Source organism: Halyomorpha halys, unplaced genomic scaffold (genome assembly GCF_000696795.3).
Source record: "Halyomorpha halys isolate HHAL.00 unplaced genomic scaffold, Hhal_1.1 Scaffold1369.1, whole genome shotgun sequence".
Classification (NCBI taxonomy): Eukaryota; Metazoa; Arthropoda; class Insecta; order Hemiptera; family Pentatomidae; genus Halyomorpha; species Halyomorpha halys.
In genome coordinates this window covers 22,939-23,206 of record NW_027105265.1, presented here as the reverse complement: position 1 = coordinate 23,206, position 268 = coordinate 22,939, and positions in this window count along the sequence as shown.

The following is a 268-nucleotide window of genomic DNA, read 5'->3' as shown; positions in this document are numbered from 1 at the left end:
GTCACGTGACAGACCACGTGAGTGGTTAAGGGTTGGTCGAGCTGAATATTTGAATTCAAATATCCCGCCATGTATGACGTCATCAAAATGCTGGCTTCTGATTGGCTGCTCACGGAAGTGCACCAGCTCGCCCATACTCTCACTACTCACTATACTTATAATTTACCTCTTTATCATCTATTTTACATTACATATTACATATATTTTCTTGCTCTCAATTTTCATTTTCTTTTCATATTTACATTTAAAATTAATAATCACTAATATG